The sequence below is a fragment of the Protopterus annectens genome, chromosome 9.part0 (assembly GCF_019279795.1).
Source record: "Protopterus annectens isolate FY-2018-M chromosome 9.part0, PAN1.0, whole genome shotgun sequence".
Lineage (NCBI taxonomy): Eukaryota > Metazoa > Chordata > Ceratodontiformes > Protopteridae > Protopterus > Protopterus annectens.
Genome location: NC_056743.1, coordinates 1,740,187,199 through 1,740,196,638, shown reverse-complemented (window position 1 = coordinate 1,740,196,638; position 9,440 = coordinate 1,740,187,199). Strand labels below are relative to the sequence as shown.

At 44.0% G+C, this 9,440-nt stretch overlaps 1 protein-coding gene across 1 annotated transcript in view; it reads right to left on the bottom strand.

Annotated features, from left to right (window-relative positions):
• The window catches only part of DNM2 (dynamin 2), a 1,995,561-nt gene that overhangs the window by 714,931 nt on the left and 1,271,190 nt on the right, over nucleotides 1–9,440 (bottom strand). The window lies entirely within an intron of this gene.

Here is a 9,440-nt window from a genome sequence, read left to right as displayed (position 1 = left end):
AGCTAGCATGCTCAGAGAGCTCTTTAACATTCTGAACAGCTGTGCATGCCACTGATTTTATTAAAAGCACTATTATTACCAAGATCAATTAAGTGTAAGAGCTCCTGAAGAAAACGCATGTCATGACAATTTAATACTTAAAATGCAAGAGCATCTGTGGCATCATTATTAATTACTGCAGTCGTTATAGGCCATGCATATTTGAATTTCATGTATAAAGCATAATTATGAACACAGTCAAAAGCAGAGTAAATATACCATAGAGGAAAATTAGAAGTTATGTACCTACCATAACGTTCCATGTTAGTTGTCTTCTCTCGCCTTCTTTCTTGCTGGATGGGTTCGGAGCCGATCCTGTCTCCTTCGGCTACTGCTAAGCTCGAGAGCTTATTTTTACCAGCTCGAGGCAACCCTATATCCCATGATGCAAGGCGGAGATTACTCAGATCTCGTTTGGTAGCTAAGAAATAGCAGAACCTTCTTCCAACAAAGAAGGAATAAAAGTAAATGCCATAAAAAGTGTAGCTGATGTCTACCTAATATATGAACAAGGGGCCAAGCATAATGAAGGTAACAACCTCGAAAAGAGGTTCAACAATCTTCTCGGTCTGACCAGGCTAGGGGGAAGGAGGGTGGGACGCAAGAAAGAAGCGAGAAGACAACTAACATGGAACGTTATGGTAGGTACATAACTTCTAAATGTTAAGTTGTCAATCTCGCCTTCATTCTTGCTGGATGGGACCGCGTCCCTAGCACCTCTATCCTGGGTGGCTCATTGGAACAGACTCTTGAGAACGGTGGAACCAAATTTTGCTCTATCTCTGGAGACCAAATCTAGTTTGTAATGTGAAACAAAGGTATGAGGAGAGGCCCATGTGGCTGCTGCACAAATAGTGTCTATTGGAAGTCTAGCTTGGAAAGCCGTAGATGTAGCTAGAGCTCTGGTAGAATGGGCTTTTGGGATAGAAACCAATTCTTTGCCCCTGAGCTGATAAATGTAAGTGATCAATGAAGACAGCCACCTAGATAAAGTAACTTTAGAAACTGGAAGGCCTTTCCTGTTGTCTGCATAGGACAGAAAAAGTTGGTCAGACTTTCTAGAAATTTTTGTCTTATCCAAATAATATCTCAATTGGCGGTGAACATCGAGATAATGTAGCTTTTGTTCAGCTCTATCAGAGTAATTGGGAAAAATACCGGAGATCAATAGACTGGTTTAGGTTAGTCTGAGATGCTACCGGTAAGAATGATGGATTAGTTCTTAGGGACACCCTATCTTTGTGAAAATCAGATAAGGGGACGAACACAGAGAGCATGAAGCTCAGAAACTCTTCTGGCAGGCGTAATGGCAACTAGAAACAGTGTCTTCCAAGAAAGTAATTTCAAAGAACAGGCAGCTGCAGGTTCAAACGGGGGAAGAATCAAAGATGATAAAACTAAATTTAGGTCCCACTGTGGTGGGGGGTCTCTAATTGGAGGTTTCAATAAAAGATACCTCTAAGGAATGCTTTGCAGAGTTTATGTGACATGATATTGTGGTCGAAAAGCCTATGTGAAAATTTGAAATGGCTGCCAGTTGAACTTTCACCGAGAAGAAGAAGACCCTGAATGAAAAATGCCAGCTAGGAAGTCCAATATTGAATGAATTGGAGCAGTATAGGGATCTATGTCCCTAGCTTTTGCCCAGAAAGATCGAACGCCGCCATTTACTAGTGTAGATCTTTCTGGTGGAAGATTTTAGGAAGCTACTATGATATCCCGCACGGATTAGAAATCATAGGGAGCCTGGCTAAGGATGGAAGTGGAGCAACCAAGCAGTGAGGTTGAGAGAGGGTATGGATTGGTGCAGGTGACCCAACTGGTGGGTCAGAAGATCTGGAACCGGGTCCAGATGCCATGGCTGTACCAATAGGTAGCGATGTAAGAACGGAAACCATATCTGTCGAGGCCAATAAGGGGCAATGAGAATCAATTTGGCTCTCAAGGCGGTTGCTTTCTGAATTAGCTGAGGTATCAGCGGAAAGGGAGGAAAGGCATAAAGAAGTCCCGGGGCCAATCTTGGGTTAGAGCGTCTCTGGGGGATGGCCTGGGAGGGAAGAGAGAAGAAGTCTGGGCATTTGCTGTTTTGGGGTGTAGCAAAAAGGTCGCAGCAAGGAATTCCCCAGTTCTGAAAAATCTCTTCCGCCACTGTCTGTTTGAGAGACCACTCGTGAGGCATGAGAATAGCTCTGCTCAATCTGTCCGCTATGATGTTGGATTTCCGGGGATGTGCGTTGCTATCAGAAACCGATGAGAGGAGATCGCCCATTGCCAGAGTCTGAGAGCCTCGACATAGTGGATAGGATTTGGTTCCGCCCTGTTTGTTTATGTACCAGACTACTGACATATTGTCCGTTTGAACTGCAATTGTTCCCTGAGGAAGAGAGTCGTTGAGGGCTTGCAACGTTAAAAGCACTGCTCTCATCTCCAGAACATTTATGTGCAGGTGGTACTTGTGAGGTTGCCAAGTGCCATGGACCATTCTGCCCTGATAATGCCCCCACCCGATCAGGAGGCGTCCGATGTAACCGTGGCAACCGGAGGAAGAGGACAAGCGGCCTGCCTTGATGGATCTGAGGACGATATCCACCAAGTCAGATGTTTCTTGCATCCGGGGTTACCATGATCCAGTGACGCATGGGAAGCTGTTGAAAGGACCATTGGGTGAATAACATCCATTGAAGTAAGCATGTAAAAGCGTGCTAGAGGAAGAAGCGTTATGGCTGCCCATAACACCCAGCACTTTTAGAGCAAACCTGGCCTGCATTCTTTTGCTCAATAGGATCACTTGGGCGGGTTTTTGAATATCCAGGGTCCTCTGGTCTGTCAACCTTGCCGAAGGTTGCACGGTGTCCAAATTTGTGCCTATAAAGGTAATATATTGCCAAGGCGACAAGACAGATTTTTCGACGTTTATAGAAATTCCTAACCTTCTGCAAGTGTGGATGGTGTGATTTCTTGCTTGGAGGAGGTGATGCCTGGTGGTGGCAGTAAGGAGCCAGTCGTCTAGATATGGAAACACCTGGAATCCTTGATGTCTCAGATGAGCCGTAACCACTGCCATGCATTTGGTAAACACTCTGGGGGCTGTAGTGAGTCCAAAGGGCAGGGCCCTGAATTGGAAGTGACTGGTCCCCAGCCCGGCGGAGAAATCTTCTGGAGCGCCTGTGAATTTTATGTGATAGTCGCATCCTGAAGATCTATGGAGCACATCCAATTGTCCTTGCCCAGAAAGGGTAGAATGGACTGTAGCGTGACCATCCGAATTTTGACTTTTTACAAACTTGTTGAGTCTGCTCAGATCTAATATTGGCCTCCAGTCCCCTGTCTTTTGGAACTAAAAAGAACCTTGAGTAAATTCGGATCCTAATTGGTCTGCGGGACTGGCTGGATGGCTCTTTTACTAGCAGTTTTGATATTTCTAGTACTGCTAGTTCCCTTAGACCGGTGGAACGTCTGGAAGGGTTCCCTTTGTTGAGTTGGGGTTTGAATAAAGGGGATTTTGTAACCCTTGGATATGATTGACTGTACCCATTTGTCTTGAGAAAGGGAAAGCCAGGCTACTGGGTACAGTGATAATCTTCCCGACTGCCTCCGGCGGACAATCGGGCAACATCTCAGGGATGCTGAAAGGGTTTGTCAGAAAGAGGCTCTCTGCTACCCTGATTCTGCGGACCCCCTCTGCCTCTAGGACGGCGTCTATTGTTATTACCCCTCTGCCTCTGGGGGTAAATTGACTTCGCGCGACCTCCCTGGGATTTGGAACCACATTTTCCTCCCTTCTGTCCTTTGGGATAAGGTCTAGCAGGTGAGGAGAAACGGACTCCTACGGCAGAAAGAGTCTTGCCATCCTGCTCGCATCTAGTCAAAATGTCTTTCACTTGAGGACCGAACAATGTCGATCCATCAAAAGGGGAGTTTGTGAAAGACGCCTTAAAGGGGTCTGCAAAATTACAAAGCCGCATCCAGGACTGACGCCTTAAAGCCACTCCTGTGCCTGCGGCTCTACTCGCTCCATCAGCTGCATAAGAGATGAGCCGCATGGAGGAGTTGGCAATAGAATTAAGGATTCCCAGCTGTGAGGAAATCTTGTCTTGAGCCCCAGCAGCTGACGGATCCTGTAAAACTTCCCCCAGCTCCTTAAGAACATCTCTTTGGAGGGTGAAGTGGCATAGATAGTTCAGCGATCTCATTGCAAAAGTCGCTGAGGAAAATATCCGCTGCACTCTATCCATAGTCCTAGAATCCTTATTAGCAGGATGAACAGGTACTGAAGGATCAGCAAGTTCCTTCTTGGTGGCAGCAGCCACCACCATGGCATCAACGGGACACCTTTAGTTAAATACTGCCTATCCTGAGGAGCTGTAATAATTTTGAAGGTCTCCTAGGGAAAGGTTCCACATCCATGCCTTCCGAGCCACTACTTCCATGAGAGGGTCGAAGGCGGAGACACCCAGGAGGTGGAGGGTCGAGATCTAGGTATACTGACTCGGAGGGATTAAGGGAGGCCAGTTCCCCTCTGTTTAAGGATTTCAAGGATGTCTGAAAATGAGACATCCTCAGAGGAGGACCTTGGGGACCCCTCCGACTCATCCAAGTCAGTATCTGATGTGGTAGACTCAGGGGAGTCTACATGTTTCACATGTCCTCTTTCTCCTGACAGATCGGGAGAAGCCTCGGAAGAGGAAGATATTCCCAATGGGGAAACCTGAGGCGTTGGATCTCTGGGTCCTGAAGCAAGAGAGTGAGAAGAGACATCAGCAGGCACTGTAGTGGGAGGAGCTGAAGGAACAGACCGTTGACTAAGCCCAGGGCTAGTACACTCCTCATCACCTGAAGGCTCCCATCGAGAGACCAGAAGGCTCCCGCTCGAAGAGATAGGAACCCCAGGTCTCACAGACAGGAAGGCTCGAGGCAGATGTCGGGCCGAGCTCATCAGCGCAAGCTCGAGAGGGAGAGCGGGGCGGACAAGGGTCCGATGCCACTACCCCCCGCGGAGCCGAAGAAAGGGGGCGCCGGATCCCTCCAATGAAGGTCTCAAGGAGGAGAGATGCGGAGCCGAAGGTGTTATCGGCTCCGAGGTCACAAGGAGGAATTTTAGTGGTTGTGGCAAAGCTACCGTCTGTTGAGATGGGCTATGGAGAATTTGTGTCAATGCCTGAGATTTCAAAAGTCTACTCACCACTCTCGAGGTCATGATCCGATAGCCTGGATGACCGAGAAGATCAAGCGGCTCGATGGCTCCGCCCGAGAGCAAGGGTGATCTCGAGCCGAATGGATCGATTCCATGAAGGAGATCGAGATCTCTTTTGAGATCGATGGAGCCATCGGGCGAAGAGACGACGGCTCCAGCTGGAGCCGAGTCTGAATGTGAGGATCGAATAGTATCGGCGCCGAGTGGAAGCGATACTGATCCTGGTGCAGAAGGATCGACCTCGAACCAGCAGGAGACATACCTGCGCCGAGGGCCAAGCCTGAGCGAAGGCTTAACAGGTTTCGAGGGCTTCCGGCACCGACTTAGTCGGGAGCTCGGTTTTAATAAGCCCCTCAAAATGAGCTTATTTTTTCTCTCCTGCAGGACTCTTGGACTGAAGGCATGACAGATAGCACAAGAGTCCTGCAGGTGAGAAGGTCCCAGGCAATAAATACAAGAAGTGTGACCGTCTGTCAGAGACATCTTCTGACAGCACGAATCACACTTCTTGAAACCTGAGACCTTAATGTCCTTCGACATGTTAATGTGTCGATGAAAACACACGTAACAAACACCGACACACAACACTCAATCCAATATTAAATTAAATTAATGTAACAGAAACACACAGGGATACACAATCACTCACACAAAAAATCCTGACAGGAAATAGGGAGGGGAAGGCCAAGGGCCTACAAAGGTATAGGAACAACTCACTAAGGAGGGAACACTGACGGGAATAGGGCTAAGGTGACTGGGTACTAACTAAATAATAACAGATTTAGTGAAAAAAAGAAATTATAAATGGGGTAGAGAAGTCTATTAAAGTCACTTACCTGGAGCTGGTAAAAGCACCGAGATCTGAGTAATCTCCGCCTTGCATCATGGGATATAGGGTTGCCTCGAGCTGGTAAAAATAAGCTCTCGAGCTTAGCAAGTGAGCCGAGGATCGGCTCCGAACCCATCCAGCAAGAATGAAGGCGAGATTGACAACTTAACATCCTGGATTTAAGCTACTTAGTTCACATACATGGGCATTGTGTGTATCCGTACATGATCATTCTGGAATATGTTCTTTATAATATTACTAGAAGGTTAATTTTCAGTTACTGTAAGGTAAAGTTTATTATGAAAAATCACTTAAGTATGATTAAGTTGCAAAACACTGAAAGGAAATCAAAATGTATAGCCGGTGAAAGGCCAAAATTCATTAAATTACAAAACAGTCTAATGGGCAAGATTACATAATGGTTAACAATTCAACTTAGCCTTCAGTTACCTGAAATGTTTTCCAAACGACAATTAAGATCCTTTGCCAATTCCAAAAAGTCAACTTAAAGCACCATTCTGAATATAAAGTGTTCAAAAAAAGTCCAAAAAGTATTTTTAGCTCCTCACACCTCAACCTTTAAGTCGCACAGAGGGCATAGTCCCCTGAACTTCATAATTTCATATAATCTGCTCCAAGGTAATGGCTCATTGAAGTGAAACAGGTATTTCCTCTACTGAACAGACCCCCCCCCCCCAACCTTCCACGAATGTGCAATCCAGCAGTGCAAAATCAGGAAAAGTACTGCTGGATGTAGCAGAGCTATAATGCTCCCTGACCAGTCAAACACATTTTTGTGGATCTCTTCTTAAACAAGATCCCTTCTCACCTCAATTCAACCTCAGGAGTGATAGGAAACTACCCATTTCTGGTCACTTTTAAACATAATCTATCAACTCAAACATTACCCCTATCTAAATGACACACAAAGGGGACATCCGGCATTTATCAACATCAAAAAAGAGGTCATGACTGAATCGAGGTCTTCAATTTGCCAATCAGTGTAATGTATATAACCAAACAGTAGATGAGATACAATAACCATACAGCCCAATGCAAAAAAAAAAAAAAAACTCTCTCTCAGTTCTTCTTTCTTCTAATTTACTATGAGGAACAACTATAAAATGACTTGCGCTATCTGATAATTTTGTGCGAGATGAAGGATTTGTTTTAGCAGGTCCTCTACATATGGGACTTAACAGTCCATTCGCACAATTCAGGAAAATGTGTTAATATCTACATTTAGGAGAAACCATGTCATTTCCAGTATACATTAGTGTGCCCCATGGCTGGATTATGGATCATATTTTCCCACCACCATCCCCAGTGGAACTAAAATGCCTTTCTCTAATGAAACAAAAGACAATATAGGATTCATTCCATTATGAATCTCCATTCCTTGTATCCAGTACCTCTTAACTATGTAGAAAGGATGCAAAGATGTACTGGTGAAGCCAAGCTGAGAAGTGAATTAAAGACTGGAAGAAGCAGGATTTTCTGAAGAACTCCCTCACACAAATGTGTAGATACCAAACATATAGAAATGGTCAAATTCCTAGGGAGGAACATACCAAACAAGACAGTAAACTTCTAGGAACAAAACACTATGAAAGACATGTACAAAGATGTTACAAATTCATAAATATAATTCCAGTCTACAGCTGGCAAAGTAAAGATGTCCACAGTGTGCGTTTCTGGAAATATAAAAGGCAGCAATGCTTTCTGTTAGTAGAATGTCCTTTAACTACAAATAAATTCCATGAGCTCAGCTTCACAATTAAAACATACATTACACATAATTTTATATGGGTGTGTGCAGTTAAAGCACTTGGTGTCTGTATGACTGCTGGGAATTTTTTCCTCACCTGGAGAAAAGGCAACAAAACTAGTGGTCCTGGTCCTACATGCATGACTTCCACTCTCAAAAGAAACTAATGTGAGTGGTACATTGAAAGTGTGAAGTACACACAACTTTTTTGTCTTTCCTGAAAAAAGACTAGTAAGTGAACAGTCAGACTGAAAATAACTTCACAGACAACTATGCGAAATACAAATGAAAGAAATAAAGGTTAAATGCTAGACAAATAGCCATTGTGTAAAACCAAATATGGTTCCTTACAAAGACTACAACTTCCAAATTCTTTTCATGAATGTGTAAGAAACTTATCATAATAGCAAACATTATGAGAGCTAACATCTCTTTTATGTTTGCATGTTTTGGGCTGCCTTTTTGTTTCAAAGATACTGCACATTTATATATAAACACACACATTTATATATACGTAACAATTTTGTAGTAGTAATTAACACTGGGGATAAGGAGTGGACACAGTGTGTTGAGAGAGTTATAGTAATGTTAGGGTAGGAAGAGGAACATGTCTTTAAGAGTCCATATGCCAAGGTCATACACTTGTACGTCAGGTTTTTGGATTGCATTTTTATTTTGCGGGGTGGTGAAAAAGAAAAAATGATGAATTTATGGGTTATTTAAACTGTTGTTCCAACTACTTTAAATTTACACATAGTTGGAACCTCAACACCATCAACTGGAGTTCGGGGAGGGGGGTAGAAGACCTGGATTCTGAGAGGTCTGATGTCCCTTCCAGATAATCTCCCTTTACATAAATCCCAAAACTGGAATCTGAAAAGTTAAGGGATGTTGATGCTGGGACCGTAGAGATTTCAGGCACCACTGTATTTTTTTCATGTGGAGTCTTACAAGCAGTAGCATGAGTATCATAAATGCCATGAGACCCTGAATCTTCAGGAATGCACTTGTCAAGATGGAAGTCTGAGGGGAAAACCTCAGGAATAGATCTAAACACAGATCTATTTTTCTTGTGGGAGAAAAGGTCTTTGAACTGAATTGTCCTCCTCTGAGAAGTCAGAAAAAGACTTCTGAATGTTCTCATAGAATCCTAGCCTGTGTAACACTTACCAAAGTGACAGATTCCAGACACTTTGAAAGAAACTCTGCAAAGACCAGCAAGTCATTCAAATAAGGAAAATGTAAACATCATGCAGTCTGCAATACGCTACCATAGCAACTAAACACTTTGTGAACACCCTTGGAGCAGTAGATAGCCCATAGGGTAAGGCAAAGAATGGATATCATCATCCAGACACAGAAATCTTTTAACTCCTGAAACATGGATCTACAGGACTGTGATTATATGCATCTTTATATCTAAAGTCACTACAAAACTCAAATGGGGAATAAGGGGCATCAAGTTGTGAAGTGACAACATGCTGTACTTGGGCACCATCTCAAACTGGTTCAGAAATAAAAGGTACAGAAAAGGTATCCAAGAAGCTTCTTTCTTTGGCACCAGAAAAATCTTTGAATAAAACCCTTCTCCTAACTGAGGAGGAGGAGAG